This window comes from Sitophilus oryzae, unplaced genomic scaffold (assembly GCF_002938485.1).
Source record: "Sitophilus oryzae breed Bouriz unplaced genomic scaffold, Soryzae_2.0 scaffold_1420_pilon_pilon, whole genome shotgun sequence".
Lineage (NCBI taxonomy): Eukaryota > Metazoa > Arthropoda > Insecta > Coleoptera > Curculionidae > Sitophilus > Sitophilus oryzae.
The window spans coordinates 248658-265634 of NW_022146083.1; the positions used below are offsets into that span (position 1 = coordinate 248658).

General features: G+C 34.3%; 1 long non-coding RNA gene across 1 annotated transcript; it reads left to right on the plus strand.

Moving 5' to 3' along the window:
• Positions 1-1008: 1008 nt before the first annotated feature.
• Positions 1009-8735, plus strand: LOC115876166. The gene is made up of 3 exons (XR_004049112.1): positions 1009-1217; positions 3980-4077; positions 8474-8735. It is a non-coding gene; the product is annotated as an uncharacterized LOC115876166 (long non-coding RNA).
• Positions 8736-16977: the final 8242 nt, after the last annotated feature.

Genomic DNA, 16977 nt, shown 5'->3' on the forward strand with positions numbered 1-16977 from the left:
AAACAGAATGGTCGAAACCAAACGCTTAATAAAATCAAGCAGTCCTAAAGACAACGCTATTCGACTGTTATAAAATATTCAACTCTTTAGAATTTCTTTTGCTACTTGGGATTGTAATTATTTGAGGGGCGTTTTCACCCCTCTTGGAATTTGAGATTCAAAAAAACCCTCCTTATCGAACCCTACACCCCACAGCCAACTGTTTGCCAAAAATCAGCTTTAAACGTCAAGCTGAATAAGCAGAATCGTGGTTACTAATGGTCATATTTTTATGAAAACACTCTGTATAAATTTTGCAAATCTTAAATATGTAAAAAAACAAAATAAAATATACGTGTTTAAGCGTTTTTCGAAAACTTGACCGTTTTATAAATAAAAAAAAAATGTTGTAATATTTGGAGGGGTGGTTTCACCCAAAGACATCTAAACTTGGAACTGGAATTTCGAAAAATCCTTCTTATCGAACCTCTACACCCTGTGAATCAACCTGTATGCCAAAATTGGAGCTTCTACGTTGAGTGGTTTGCTATGGATCGTGATTAATCAGTCACTTTAGGATTTTATATATTAGTATAGATTAGAAACAATATTTTTAACATTGCATTAATAAAAGTCCTTTTTTTATCCAAAAAATCCTGGCGGGTTTTTCGCCACTGCACTGCAAGAAAAATCTACAAAATAAAATAGTTATTTTTTGTAAACACTTCTGCGTTAAACCTAAACGGACGCTGCTTGTCAGGAGTTGTGTTTACAGTAATAAAAAATTTGCCTAACAAAGAAAAAAAAATGCTTAACGTTTCGAAAGTTTTCTTCCGTCGTCGGAAGCAAAAAAATATAAAGAATCAAGAAAAAAACTATTTAAGATATTTAAATTGAACTATTCGAGAACACCTGTTTTAAATAGATACGTCTACAAGAAATCGTTGACGTTCTGTGGTACGATTTCTTGTAGACGTAACTGTTTAAAAAAAAAAAAAAAAAAAATTTTTTCCTTTTTTTTCTCAGAGCAATCCAACGGCAAAGGTTGTACCCTAAATGGACCGAACTGAAGTTCCCAGAAGTGATTTACGGTGTTCCACAGCCGATCAACGAAATCGATATACCCATCGAGTTGAAGTCTGGCACCAAATGCGTTGGTACCACTGCATGTATGGGCAACGTCCAAGCGAGGGCCTGCGTCATCACACACTTGGATGAAATTGGCCAGTTACAAAAAGGTAATTCCAGAAAAGAAGTAATTTTATTCTAAACTGTGAGTTTTTGTTACATCCTGTATTATTTGGTGCTATCCGTTGTACAGAGTGTCCCAATTTGATTACAAATATGTGTCATCTTGCTCTTGCTTATTAGAAAAGATTAAATCTTGACAGTTTTCGAGAGCTTGATGCTGTCTGAATTATTCAGTATTACTGAACGAATGATGAAGGTCAGTATATTACTTTAGTAAAAATTATCACTATATTCATATACAGGGTTGTTCACCACATACGACACGGAGGATATATTTGTAGCTAAACGATTAGATTAAATTGTAAGTTTTGGGTTCGTTGAAGGACCATTAGAGCAACAATTTAAAAATATTTTTTAAGATATTTTTTTTTTTTAAGTAAAAATATCAAAAGTTGTATTTTTAAATGGAACACCCTGTATATTATTGCATTTTTTAGTTTCTACGATTAAAATAAAGGTAAATTTGATTAAGGTTTATTATACTTAAACCTTACCGTTTTGAAATATTTCTCAATTTTGTGAAATTGCAGTAAAATTTTAAAGCTTCATTTCTCCAAGGGTATCAATGTTTTTAATACTAAATATTTAATGAAGTTTATTTACTGATCAGTTATTGTGTTGCAATAATAAAATAATACTACCTTTATACAGAGTGTCTGAAAATTTATTTTAAATACTATTAGCTTCAACTCCAATAACTTCTTTAATTTAAATGGAATGCCCTCCTGTATATTTTAGAGAATCAGATGCACAATTAAATTGTTTATCAGATTGTATTATACTCATTTTTTACCTATCCCTTCAAGTTTTCGTAGAAAATGCATTTTCTCTAAAATTTAGATCTTTATTTATCAATATATCCATGGAATATTGACATTTTTAGATTGTTTTTTAGCAACAAATGTGTTAAATGGGAAGAGACTAGTAATATTATCAGTTTAGCAAACGATAATATTACCAGCCCATTTGTATGCAAAAAGAAAAACTATTTAAATCTTTTATAAAAGAGTACCATTAATTAAATATAACACCATTATTTCCGCCCATATACTAATTAATTACATACTTAATTGTGTTTGTTAATAAATTATTATAAATAAATGTGGATTTGAAATCAATATAATAATAAGTTAACAAATTAAAGTCTCTTGTTGTTATAAATACGCATTTATTAAAAAATGAAATATCATTTTAAGGTGTTACTTTTTATCACACTGTCTAACGCCCATACAAAATTCAGTTTTTAGTATTTGGAGCAATTATTATTGTTCAACGCAAACAGTCAGTTAATGTAGTTTGAATACTGAATCATATTAATTGATCCTCTTTAACAAATATTTAAACAGTTTTTATTTTATTTTTTAATGAAATAAACGAATTATCGACAATATTAGTATCTTGTACTCTTTTAAAATTTGGTACATCTTTAAAAATAATCTAAAATGTCAATAGTCCATGGGTATATTGATAAATAAGTTCTAAATTACAAGAAATGCATTTTCTACGGAAACTTAAAAGAGAAAATGGTATAATATAATTTGATAGACAATTAAATTGTGCATGATTTTCGTAAAATATACAGGGTGTTCATTTAAATTAAACAAGCATACGTTTGAAGCTAATAATTATTTAAAATAAATTTTTAGACACTCTGTATAAGGTAGTATTATTTTTATTATTGCAACACATAACTGATCAGTAAATAAAGTTCAGTAATGTAGTATTAAAAACTTTGATAATTCTTGGAGAAATGGAAGCCTTAAAATTTTTACTGCAATTTCACAAAATTGAAAAAATATTTCAAAAACGGTAAGGTTTAAGTATAATAAACCTTAATCAAATTTATTTTATTTAATCGTAGAAACTGTAATGTAATAATATACAGGGTGTTCCATTTAAAAAAATACAACTTTGATATTTTTTACTTATTTGGGACACTCTGTATCTTGTAAAATTATTTTTAAATTGTACCTCTAATAGTCCTTCATCGAACCCAAAACTTACAGTTTGTAAAATCTCATCGTTTAGCTACAATACCCGTGTCGTATGTGGTAAACAACCCTGCATACTTTTCTTCAGTCTGTAGTGAGTTTTTTTAGGGTTCCGTACCAAAGGTAAAACGGAACCCTATTACTAAGAACCCTATTAATAAGTCTATCTTATGAACCGTTATAGCTAGACAGTTGAAATTTTCACAGATAGTGTATCTATGTTGCCCCTATAACCTCAAATACTAAAACAGAATTAAATAAACGTTTATAAATAAAAAAGTACTTTCACTAAACATTATCTTTTTATAAGAATTTTACATAGAATCTTTTCAAGTCCTGGATGGCCGCATGGTTAAAACGTTAGGACTTTACGCTACTATGACTTTGGAGCCGTAGTAAGGCAGGCTCGAATCCTAATAAGGCGACTTTTTTTTTTAATCGTTTTGTTTAAATTTTACATATTTTACATATTTATTTTTACTTTTTACATGTTTATTATTGATTAATACAAAAATATCAAAAAATCAATAAAAATATTTACCTTTTCATTTTTTTAAAATTACTTATACGCGCATTCAAAATTTTAGCTAAATCGGAAAAAGTTTATAATAATATAGTATCTAATATTGTATAGATAATGAATGGCACGGAACCCTTCGTCCGACTCGCATTTGACCAATTTTTTTTTTGTTTAATTTTCCACAGTTTTAAGGAAATAATGATGAATAATTCGATTTTAAATGGATTTTTTTTACTAGGTGATATACTGATACATACTCTACAGATATTGGTTGGTCTCCATATTTTCCCATGCTATCTGGTGTTGTTACTGAATTAGGTGGGCTAGTATCACACGGTAGGTAATTCTATCATCATCATCATTTTCAGCTTATTCAACCATTTCCAATTATGGTGTAGCTTCCTCACATATTTTAAATTCTCTGTAGTTGGGCCCATTGCTGTCTATTGTTGACTATGTACTCCAAGTTATCCCCTGCCACTTCCTAATATTCGTAATTCATAATTATATTTGACTAAATATTTGACTAATTCATAATTGTATTTGACTAAGAGTGGGTCCTTCCCCTAGGAGATGCAAGACCTTGTCGTTGGTGGGGAAGCTCTGGTCAGGTGCTGGGGGGAATCCCTAGCACTTGGCTTGGTCTAAGAAGCATCTTACTCATCGTCTTGTCCCCGACTGTAGTGTCGTGGCCAAGGAATTGCACCAAGACATATAACGATACCGGGCGGGGCTACGGACAGCCTCAACCTGGGGGCACCGGGGGGCACCCCATTGTATTTTACCCCTTACTTCTACATGCGGGGCTCTGTAGAAGTGGACCGACTGTCCCTAGCGACTCATAGAAACACTATGAGATCTGGTAATAATAGTAATAAAAACATCACTGGTGAAGCTGTGTGAAACCCCCTAGCGACACTGGGAACAGTAACAATGAAAGTTCCAAGGGGCCAAACCCAAAGAGAACTACAGGAAAGGTGGCTGACACTTGCGTGAGACCATCCTCCGCAAGTGGCATACAAGCTAACACCTCCTCCAAGGGTCGGGAGCCTACCTCCAACCTCTAAACCCAACAGGCGACACAAGCTACCGTTTCGTCTACCCCGCCTGGGTCGTAGCTCCTCGACTGTGAGGGACACGGGTCTCCGTAGAAAGTCCTGGGACTGTATGATTAGTTATAACTCAAGAAAGGGGGACACAATAGATCTCTAAGGTGGCAGAGATTAACCCCCTCCCACTTATTCTAAATTCTAAATTTCTAAGAGTGGGTCCTAGGTGGGACCCTCCACTGCGGCCGCGAGGGCCTATTGTGGCTCAGTTTCTACAAGCTTTTTAATAAAAAAAAGAGCATTAAAGTTCACCCTCAAGTCCCAGCCTTTTAACATAGGCCGTTATGTCTGAGGGTGATATGTCTTCTAGATTTCATAGGTCAAGCGGGGGTTTGCCAAACACCTCAAACCTGGTACACATAACGTGCTTCATTGTTTCGTCATCTTCCATACAGAGTCGGCATTCGGCGTCTTCCACCAGTCCCATCCTCTGTTGGTGTGATCTCAGCCGGCAGTGGCCCGTGCATACTGCAGAAAGCGTACGCGCTCCGTTCCTACCAGCCTTTAGGAGTTCATCTGTTCTATGTTTGGATGGCCCTGCTAGGGATTGTCTTGGTATGTTCCAGTCCGGGACTGTCATACCAGTCCCGAAACGTCGCAACCCTAACCCATTCACAGAGCCTGTCTCTTGCGAGGTTTTTTGGTACGATAAGTGTCGGTTCTGGGCCCACGAATGGCGAGCCTGCACCAGTTTTGGCGAGGGAATCAGCGGGTTCGTTTCCCTCTAGGCCGACATGTCCCGGTATGCATATTAGCGATACTTTGTTCCTATCTCCTAATCTATTGAGTACTTTCTTACAATGAAGAATCGTCATAGACGTGCTTTTCGTTGCCGCAAGTGCTTTCAACGCGGCTTGACTATCCAAAAATATGCTTATTGTTTTCCCGGTGTATTGCTGTTCTACCAGCAGTTGCAAACAGGTTTCAACAGCATATAGCTCAGCTTGGAAAATTGTGGTGTGTTTTCCAAGACTGTGGTAGATCTCAGTCTTTGGGGTGCTGCAGTAAATTCCTGCGCCAGATCCTTTATCGTTTTTGGATCCGTCCGTGTACCAACACATTTCCGCATCTAATAAGCCGTTTCTCGGTTAGGTTGTGTTCCTAATATCATGGTCCCATCTTAGATTTGGTCTTCTTCTAGGTCTCTCAATTCCTCATGGGTTCCATACAGTAATTTTTGTTGTCTATCTGTTGTCCATCCTTCTTGCCAGCTGTCCTGCACATTGCCACTTGAGGGATGGCATTCATTACTCTCATTGTCATTCATTGCTCTCATATCAAAGTTGGGGGTTAGAACCTTTGGTATTACACATCAAAATAAAACACTAAATCACCACAATACCCCAAAACACTTTTACTTATACACTGAGCGCGCGTTTCGCGAACCATGTTAGCATCATCGGCAGATGATTAAAACTAAACTAATATCTACAATTTGAGCGTTTATACAGGGTTGTTCACCACATACGACACGGAGTATTGTAGCTAAACGATGAGATTTTTACAAATTGTAAGTTTGGGGTTCGTTGAAGGACTATTAGAGCTACAATTTAAAAATATTTTTACAAGATACAGAGTGTCCCAAATAAATAAAAAATATCAAAGTTGTATTTTTTTAAATGGAACACCCTGTATATTATTACATTTTTAGTTTCTACGATTAAAATAAAGGTAAATTTGATTAAGATTTATTATACTTAAACCTTACCGTTTTTGAAACATTTTCAATTTTGTGAAATTGCAGTAAAAATTTTAAAGCTTCATTTCTCCAAGGGTATCAATGTTTTTAATACTAAATATTAAATGAAGTTTATTTATTGATTAGTTATTATGTTGCATTAATAAAAGTAATACTACCTTATACAGAGTGTCTACAAATTTATTTTAAATAATTATTAGCTTCAAACGGCAACAACTTCTTTAATTTAAATGGAATGCCCTGTATATTTTAGGAGAATCAGATGCACAATTAAATTGTTTATCAAATTGTATTATACCATTTTTTACCTATCCCTTCAAGTTTTCGTAGAAAATGCATTTTCTTATAATTTAGACCTCATTTATCAATATATCCATGGAATATTGACATTTTAGATTGTTTTTAAAGCAACAAATGGACAAAATGTACAGACTAGTAATATTATCGTTTTTAGCAAAACGATAATATTACTCTAGCCCATTTGTTACTAGCCCATTTGTATGCAAAAAGAAAACTATTTAAATCTTTATAAAAGAGTATACCATTAATTAAATATAACACCATTATTTCCGCCCATATACTAATTAATGACATACTTATTTGTGTTCGTTAATAAATTATTATAAATAAATGTGGATTTTTGAGTCAGAAATCAATATAATAATAAGTTATCAAATTAAAGTCTTTGTTGTTATAAATAAGCATTTATTAAAAAATGAAATATCATTTTTAAGGTGTTACTTTTTATCACACTATCTAATGCCCATACAAAATTCAGTTTTTTAGTATTTGGAGCAATTATTATTAATCAACGCAAACAGTCAGTTAATGTAGTTTGAATACGGCATCATATTAATTGGTCCTCTTTAACAAATATTTAAACAGTTTTTTTTTTATTTTTTAATGAAATAAACGAATTATATCGACAATATTAGTATCTGTACTCTTTAAAAATTTGGTACATCTTTAAAAATGACCTAAAATGTCAATAGTCCATGGGTATATTGATAAATAAGTTCTAAATTACAAGAAAATGCATTTTCTACGGAAACTTAAAGAGATAGGTAAAAAATGGTTTAATATAATTTGATAGACAATTAAATTGTGCATCTGATTCTAGTAAAATATACAGGGTGTTCCATTTAAATTAAACAAGTTATTGCCGTTTGAAGCTAATAATTATTTAAAATAAATTTTTAGACACTCTGTATAAGGTAGTATTATTTTTATTATTACTACACAATAACTGATCACTAAATAAACTTCAGTAAATATTTAGTATCAAAAATTTTGATACCCTTGGAGAAATGAAGCCTTAAAATTTTTACTGCAATTTCACAAAATTGAAAATATTTCAAAAACGGTAAGTATAATAAATCTTAATCAAATTTACCTTTATTTTAATCGTAGAAACTAAAAATGTAATAATATACAGGGTGTTCCATTTAAAAAATAAAACTTTGATATTTTTTACTTATTTGGGACACTCTGTATCTTGTAAAATTATTTTTAAATTGTACCTCTAATAGTCCTTCATCGAACCCAAAACTTACAATTTGTAAAAATCTCATCGTTTAGCTACAATACTCCGTGTCGTATGTGGTGAACAACCCTGTATACTGGCTCAGTGGGCACCGAGTGCCGAGTGGGCTTGACAAGATCTAGCCAACCGAGCGTAACAATTAATTTCTAAAACTAGAGCAGTAGGAACAGAGAACCGGAAGGAATAGGACCGTTGTCTTCTGTTCATACTATCTTTACATTTTTATTGTGATTTCGTGGCGTTAAAGTAATCATCTGTAAACTCATCATCTGTTAGAATCACTCTCAGGAGTTTCAGCAATATAGGTACACAGTAAAATTCAAATTGAATTCTTGTTTTTTTCTTCTTCATTCGAAAACAATGCACACATTTTCTCCTTAGGTGCTGTCGTGGCCAGAGAATACGGACTACCCTGTATAGTGGGAGTGAAAAACCTTACGAAAATGTTTAAAACCGGCGATATCGTGTTTTTGAATGGAAAAACTGGAGAATTGGGAAAAGTAGAAGAACAGTATTAAAAGTTACATTTTATTTGTAATGTTTGCAACAAGCTTGTGATATTTTTTAAACTTATTAAATATTGTATATGACTTGTTTTATATTATTGAGATTGTTTAATAAACCTACGTTACGTTAAAATATATACAAATGTATGTTTATTTCTTAATATTAATATATCTATCTGTCTTACTAGTATTTTGAATAACACAAAATAATTAAAAAAATGTTCCCGAAACGTTAAGCATTAATGGTCATATTTTATGAAACACCCTGTATAAATTTTTAAAAAATTTTAAAATATGTAAAACGACAACATAAAATATACGTGATTAAGAGTTTTTAGACCCTAAAGTCAATCCGTTTTCCAAAAATCAGCTTTTTACGTCAAGCGCTTTAAGCAGGATCGTGATTAATCAATGACCAGATTTTTCGAAACACCCTGTATACATTTTTAAAAAATCTTAAAATATGTAAAAATCAAAATAAAATATACGTGTTTAGGTGTTTTTTTTTCGGAAACTTGACCGTTTTTTAAATAAAAAATATTGTAATATTTGAGGGGTGGTTTCACCCTCTTGAAATTGGAATTTCGAAAAATCCCTTCTTATCGAACCTCTAAACTAGCGATGGGAACTATCGAATGAATTAGACTATCGAATGGTTAATGAATGAATGACTTCAACTATCGAATGGTTTTATTCGAATAAAATCAGTCATTCATTTGTATGCTATAGCATATGTGACAACCTCGCCGTGCGACTAAATGGTTATCATTGAGCCACGACTATCGAATGCTTTTGATAAATGAAATTTAGTATTCGTTTGATTTTTGTATGCGTCAGTGCATTATTAGTTCTTCCAAATTTTTATAACTTCGCCGTATAAATACTGTGCTATTTTTGCGTTTATTAAAATAGTTAAAATACTAAAATAGTAGTTATTTTTTAATTTTATTTATTGACGATTGTGTGCATGTGCAGGTGGTCAAAATTTTTCCGAAAAGTTGTGTGGTTTTCCGTAGTCCGATCTTTCAATTATTTAATTTTATATGGTATATGGTCTATTTTTTAATGGGAAATTTTGAGAAGTAGCAATTTTTAAGAGAGATGAGATGAACTTAAATTAATTTTAAAAGTACATATTTGTATTTTAGATGTTTTAATAATATGAATTAGTTGAACTTAATAATCATATTAAAGTAATGTGGTTAAGTAAATGGTTATCGAACTCAAACTATGGGGTGAGAAAATTAAAATGAAAGTTTTACACGTGCCAATTTAAAAAAAAAGTTAACGATGTTTGTATTTTGTTTATGCTAATTCTCTTACATGTAGTTTTTGCGAAGAAATATTTCATTTATTTTTTAAAGTAAATGCCAGTAAAAGTAAATATAATTTTTAAATAGTAATATAAAGCACCTAATATAAATAATTTTGATTTCTAATTTTTTATTTATATTTTCGTTCCATTACACTGCATGATTAGAAAATTAATAAATGTTTATATTTCATGATTTTAAAATTTGTTGTTAATATAACAAATTAGTTCTGTAATTATTATTATTCAATAAACCAACGTTGCCAAAAAATTTAGAGACTATATTATTTTTAAATAGGATCTAATATAAATAATTTTGACATCTAATTTGTTGTTTATATTTTGCTAATACTTAAAAAAAATATTTATATTAAATCATTTTAAATTTTGTTGTTAATAGGTATAACAAATTATTACTGTTATTATTATTTATTAAACCAGTCTTTGCTTAAAAACATTAAAAATCATTTTCTTACATCCAAAATAACAAGTATTATTGCAGTGTAACAACAGGATATTAATAAAAAAAAATTCAGAATATATAGACATACTATCCCTAACTAACTAAAGCCAAACAATAATATTCTTTGCTAATATCAACTAATACCAAAATATGGCAACAGCGCCCTTCATAATGTATTTTCTGTGTAAATACTAGCACCTCAATAAAAAAAATAATGTGTCGTTATCTATATCTGACTCCGCAAAAAATCAAAGATGCCGGCTTCTTTCATAGCATTGCCACCGACCGCTGTCGGGTTTGGAAACCTACGTCGCCGGGCGACAACTAAAATTCAGTTAATATTTTATTATAATCGATCCTGACGAATGAATGAATTTCATAAATGAATGAATTTTATAAATGAATGGTTTTTGCTGCCGAATTACTAGAATACAATATTTCAAGGCAGATGACGGATCTATTCGATAATTTTTATTCGAATAGTTTTCAACGAATGTTTTCTTACTAACTATCGAATTATTCAAATGAATTGCAACTATCGAATGTTTCGATAGTATTCATTCGATAGTTCCCACTACTACTCTAAACCCTAGAATCAACCTGTATAGATACATAGTAAACTTTATTTTCGAAACATATTTTCCTTAACACATAGTTAACATAGTTATCTTTAATCTGAGAATATTTTGTTGGCTGTACTTAGGAGTTTGGAACAAAACAAATTTAGCTAATACACTCTAAACCAGCCTATATAGAATACTAAGCAGGCAATTTTGATTACTTTCGGGTCATTTAGTTTAACAAACTAGCCCTTAATGTGACTAATAACATCTAATTTTACTTAACGAAGCCTTATTTCGAACAATTTAAGTCGCGCCACACTCAAATTAATTGATCTAGATAATAATATAATACAGCGTTGAAACAGCAGTTTTTTAGGTATAGTAGGTTTTTGTTAGTTTTATTTTTTAGTTTATTTCTACCAGACGTGTTGTGATTCTTAGGTGAAGGTTACATTTTTTTATTTTTAAACGGTTTTATTTAGCTCGACCCGTACGGTATTTATTTATTTGTTTGTTTATTTGGGTCAAAATTAGAAATTGAAATTTAAGTACCTTCCTGTTGTCAGATTGATCTGAAATTTGGTACACACCTTTAGTTCCGATGACAATACAATATAGTAATATCAATAACATTGTAAATCTAAGATGGCCGCCGGTACAAAATGGCGTATTAGGTGAGGGCATGAGTATTCGTGTCCAGAACAGTTGTGTCCAAGATTGTGTGACGTTAGAAGGACAGATAAAAAAAAAGGTGATTAGATGTACCTACGTAGTTAGCGGTAGCTTTCCCACCCAAGTTAATGTAATAGGTTAAAACGTGCTGAGGACTGTATGGCATTAGGGTGGCTCAAAATGTAATGTCGCAAGCGTTTTCCCCTCAATATTTGGCGGTTAGCAACAGAAACACCTGAGCAACATGATGCCAGGTTAATAGCACAACGTGAGAGACAAAGGCAGCTGGTAGAGTCAGAAACACCTGAGCGTCATGAGTCCAGGCTAGCATCACAACGTGACAGACAGAGAGAGTTGTTAGCGGCAGAAACACCTGAGCGTCATGAGTCTAGGCTGGCATCACAACGAGAGAGACAAAGAGAGTTGTTAGCGTCAGAAACACCTGAGCGTCATGAGTCTAGGCTAGCATCAGAACGCGACAGACAGAGAGATCAAGCCAGGCACTGGGGATAAATTATCAGGTAAAAAACCATGTAATAATGATGCACTAAATGAATTAAATAGAATGAGGAATATTCGGTAGGCATTTCCGTTAAATACTAAAAACTAGAAAACAAAAAATCGGTAAAAAAACTTTTAAGTTAAACGGTTTTATCTTATGTGCACTGAAAACTAGAAAATAATAATAACAATTAGGTATTTTGAACTTCTAGTTCAGAAATATTTTAGTACTAGGCAGAATAGCTTTTAGGCATATTAGACTAAAATAAAACGTTAGGGCCCCTCTGAAATCCTACCTATGGCAAAGCATATCTTTATACTTTGGTAGATCATGAGCTCGGCGTTCGCTGGTGAAGCCGCCACGGCTGGTTATTGATTGTCAAAATCTCCAGTTACGATTATAGTAAGTCGATGCAATCCACACTTAGTATAGAAGAAAGTACTACAGCAATAGTTAATGGGCCCCACGTTTTTATTTTAGTCTAATATGCCTAAAAGCTATTCTGCCTAGTACTAAAATATTTCTGAACTAGAAGTTCAAAATACCTAATTGTTATTATTATTTTCTAGTTTTCAGTGCACATAAGATAAAACCGTTTAACTTAAAAGTTTTTTTACCGATTTTTTTTATTTCCCTTCTATTTTCCATTGAATTTTTATTCTACAGGGTGGTCCCAACTGTATTCCGGAAACTTCAGAAGCATATTCTGCAGATAAAAATAAGTAAAAAAGTTCGTATAAATGTATATCCTAAAATGGTGCGTTTCGGAGATACAGGGTGTAGAAATTTCATTTTTATTTCAATTTTTTCCAAATAATTTCTGAAGCAACATTAATATTTGGATGAAAACTGGTGTTTTTGACATGAGAAATTTGATTTTGATGTCAATATGTCTTCTAATTGCAGAGGGCGCCACCTATATATTTTTTAACTGGTTTGATGACTAATCACTTTTCGTCCGTACATGTATAAAACAACTGAGTAAAAAAATATACATTTATGACGTTTTGTACGTACAAAAAGTCTCTTGGTTAAAATCGCTATGAGTAATGGTTCTGGAGATATTTGGAATTGAAATTATCAATACCTGTCATCATTGTCATAAATTGAACATAAATGACTAAATAGTTATTAGACTGAAGTTATAAATTTGAAATGTTTTTGTACTCTAACTTTCGATAAGATGCAAACTGGTAGTAGAAAACAACATTATTGAGCAAGTATCAGAGTTCAGATACGTAGGAATAGATATGTCGCACTACCATGATCCAGAGAAAGATCTAAGAAGCCAGATAAACAGAGCAACGGCCATGTCAGGATGTCCGAGGCAAATAGTGTGGATAAACTCCTTCGTGCGAACAGGCAGCAAAATTAAAATTTATAAGACCTGCATCAGATCAATAATGACATATGGCATAGAAATACGAGACGAAACAAACAAGAACAAAAGCATGTTAAGAGTCGCTGAAATGAAGAACTTACGAACCATAATGGGGAAGACTAGAAGAGACAGAATTAGAAACACGAATATCAGATAACAATGTCGAATACAGGACGTAGTGAGATGGGGTAGGCAAAGAAAAAGGCACTGGTTCGCACACGTAAAACGCATGGAAAAAAAACAGGTTACCACGCATAGCCCTTGAAGGGAAACCCATGCGTAAAAGACAGCCGGGAAGACCTCCAAAAAAGATGGAAAGACAGTTGGCCAGTCCATCTTCCAAGAACTCATACAGAGGCAACGTTAAAATTAACAGATCGACTAGATCTTAAATAAGTAAAAGAAGAAGACTACAAACTACAAGTATAGCGAAAAATCTGCAAACTGTACAGGATGGGTCAAATTCGACGCTTTTAAATAGAAACACCCTTTTCTATAGGAGATAGACAACCTGGAGCCTCATTTAACAACATGATGGTGAAAACCGCATGGCTTGTTACCGTTTGGTTATGTTTTTCGTAACAGCGTATTTTAATTGGTCTTGAAGAGTTACCTCAGGCTTTATAAAACATTAAAGTTACCTTTTACGTATAATTTAATGGTTTGGCGCTTGTAATTAATTTAAGAATTATCACCAGAAAATTCTGATTTATATGGGACACCCTGTACATGACCTAATTTTAATTGAATTAAAAAAAAAAAACCTTTCCAAAAATATAACATTGACAAGACAAGCACTTCTCCTAGCCCACCCAACGCACTAGGTGGATGCTTTAGCACGTGCCCTAGAATTTGAGGCCGCGAAACAAAGTTCTAGGTCTTTAGGAAGAGTACGGGCCATCGACGAATGTTCCGACGAATCCGTAGAAGGGATTGTTCGGAAGGTAATGGACCAGTACATGGGCAAGAAGGGACCGATTCGTTGCTGGAACTGCGGACAGGTGGGACACGTGCGAAGCCGTTGTAAGGAGAAGAACGAAGAACCGGCTTCGTCGAGGTCGGAAAACTACTAAGGGTCGAAATGAAGAGGCACACGTCGACCTGTACCCAACATGCCCCAACGAAAACTGCTCATGTCGCCTCGCTACAACACAAATTCAACAGCATTTTTGTGGATGGTTTTGTTGATGGAGAGTTCCGAACCATGCTGTTGGATACAGTTGCGACGAAAACTATCATCAGACTGGACATTCCTAAAACATCGAAGAAGGTTAAAACAACACAATGGCGATTACGTACTGCTACGGGGGCTCCGCTGCTGTCCATGGAGAAGTAAACCTTTAATTTTGTTATTGGGAGCACCAGTTTTGAACATCCAGTATTAGTAGCAGATATCGAAGATGAACTAATTCTCGGAATGGACATTATGACCACTAGAGGTTTTGAACTAAATTTCAAACAGGGAATTGGAAAATAAATGAAGAAGAAGTGGTTCTACATCAAAAATGTGAGGAGACGCTTCTCGTGGTGGTAGCAGAAGATGTTTCGATCCCTGAGCTCTGTGAGATATTTTTGGATGGCTGCCTGGAAGGTAAAATGAAAATGGGAGTATTATTCTGTTGGAGCCAAGGAACCATAACAGCGAAATAGGACGAGGTCGCTGTTGGAAAAGCCCTGCTACGAGCGAAAAAGACTGTACCGGTGAGAGTAATGAACACGAATTATTATTCTGTATCCTTGAAGAAGGGAACCCTGCTAGGGTACTGTTGTTCGGTCTCATCAGTCATTCGAAGCGTGGAAGCTCCAAAGTTTCGACTTCAAAAATTCCGGACAAAATGGAAGGAGTTAGTAAACGTTGAAGGATTATCTCCCGAAAATAGTAGAAAATTGAGAAACCTAATAATCAAGTATCAAGACGTGTTTGATAAAGGAGAAACAGGAGATAGAGGTCGCACCAATTTAGTACAACATAAAATTGACACCGGAGATGCAAGACCAATCAAACAAAATCTGAGAAGACTTCCGCTCGACAAACGTGAAGAAGCTGAAAAAATCCTTCGAGAAATGAAAGAAGAGGGAGTTATCGAACTATCTAACAGCCCGTGGACATCGCCGGTAGTAATAGTAAAGAAGAAAGACGTTACCACCAGGTTCTGTGTTGATTATCGGCAGCTCAATAATGTTACTAAGAAGGATAGCTGCCATCTCCTGCCGAGGATAGACGATAATCTAGACACACTGGCGGGGTCAACGATATTCTCTACATTAGATCTGAAGAGTGGATATTGGCAAGTCGACATGGCGCTGAAAGACAGAGAGAAGACAACGTTCTCGGTGGGCTCCGACCTGTGGCAATTTACCGTCATGCCTTTGGATTGTGCAACGCGCCAGCTACCTTTGAGAGACTAATGGAGTCTGTGTTAAAGGGACTATCCTGGACTACCTGTTTAGTGTACCTGGATGACATCATAGTGGTTGGGAAATCCTTTGACCATCATCTGAAGAATTTGGAAGAAGTTTCAAGCGACTAGGGAGTTCTGGTTAGCCCCAAGAAATGTCATCTGTGTCAAGAAAAGGCACACTACTTGGGCCATGTAGTCTCCTCCCAAGGAGTTGCGGTAGATCCACAGAAGACCAAGACAGTGGAAGAGTGGCCGATACCTAAAGATAAACATGAACTACGAAGCTTTTTGGGACTATGCACATACTATCGACGTTATGTACAGGGTTTCGCCACCACCGCAAAACCATTGACCAGACTTACCGAAGGCGAGAGGCGTTTCTCTTGGGACTCAGACTCTGACGAGGCATTCCGAAAATTGAAGAAGGCCCTGACTAGTGCGCCCATACTTAGCTACTCTCTTGGCAACGGAAACTTTATATTAGATACCGACGCTAGCAATGTTGCATTAGGCGCCGTTCTGTCTCAGATCCAGGATGGTCAAGAAAGAGTCATTGGTTATTTTAGTAAGACCTGTCAAAACCGGAAAGGAACTACTGTGTAACCAGACGAGAATACTAGCAGTAGTTAAAGCAGTGGAACACTTCTACAAGTATCTCTATGGAAGAAAGCTCTTGTTAAGAACAGACCATGCTGCTTTGAAATGGCTGTTGCAGTTTAAGAAACCTGAAGGGCAGGTAGCTAGATGGATTGAACGATTACAAGAATTTGATTTCGACACAGAACATCGAGCTGGGGCAATCCATCGAAATGCCGACGCACTTTCCAGAAGACTTTGCGCTAAGGACTGTAAGCATTGTTCCGAGCAGAAGAGAAAGAAGTGAAACTCCTAAGAACAACTGTGGTTAATGATAGTTTGCAACCCGAAGATCTTGCAAATGACCAAACCAGTGACCCAGAATTAGGCTTAGTAATTAACTGGAAAAAACACAGGCCAAAGACCAACGTGGGAAGAAGTTTGCAGATATTCGCCGAACGTAAAGTCGTACTGGGCCCAGTGGAATTCCTTGGTAATAGATAACGAC